A 216-nucleotide genomic window follows, 5' to 3' on the forward strand; every position below is an offset into this window, starting at 1 on the left:
AAAAATATGATTAAAAATACCATTATAACATCATACTTCTCAAAAACATGTGTTATAATGTAAACTTACCAACCAAAGATATTCAACGATGAGATGTTAGACAATGACCTGAACATCTTTATATCAAGCCCGCTCCATTTCCAATTCTTACTTTTGCACCAGATTATGATAAATTAATATATAATTTACCTCATAAGTTCTAATGTTAGAGAAAAG

This window comes from Lactuca virosa, chromosome 2 (assembly GCF_052849685.1).
Source record: "Lactuca virosa cultivar CGN04683 chromosome 2, Lactuca_virosa_CGN04683_v6, whole genome shotgun sequence".
NCBI classification, from domain to species: domain Eukaryota; kingdom Viridiplantae; phylum Streptophyta; class Magnoliopsida; order Asterales; family Asteraceae; genus Lactuca; species Lactuca virosa.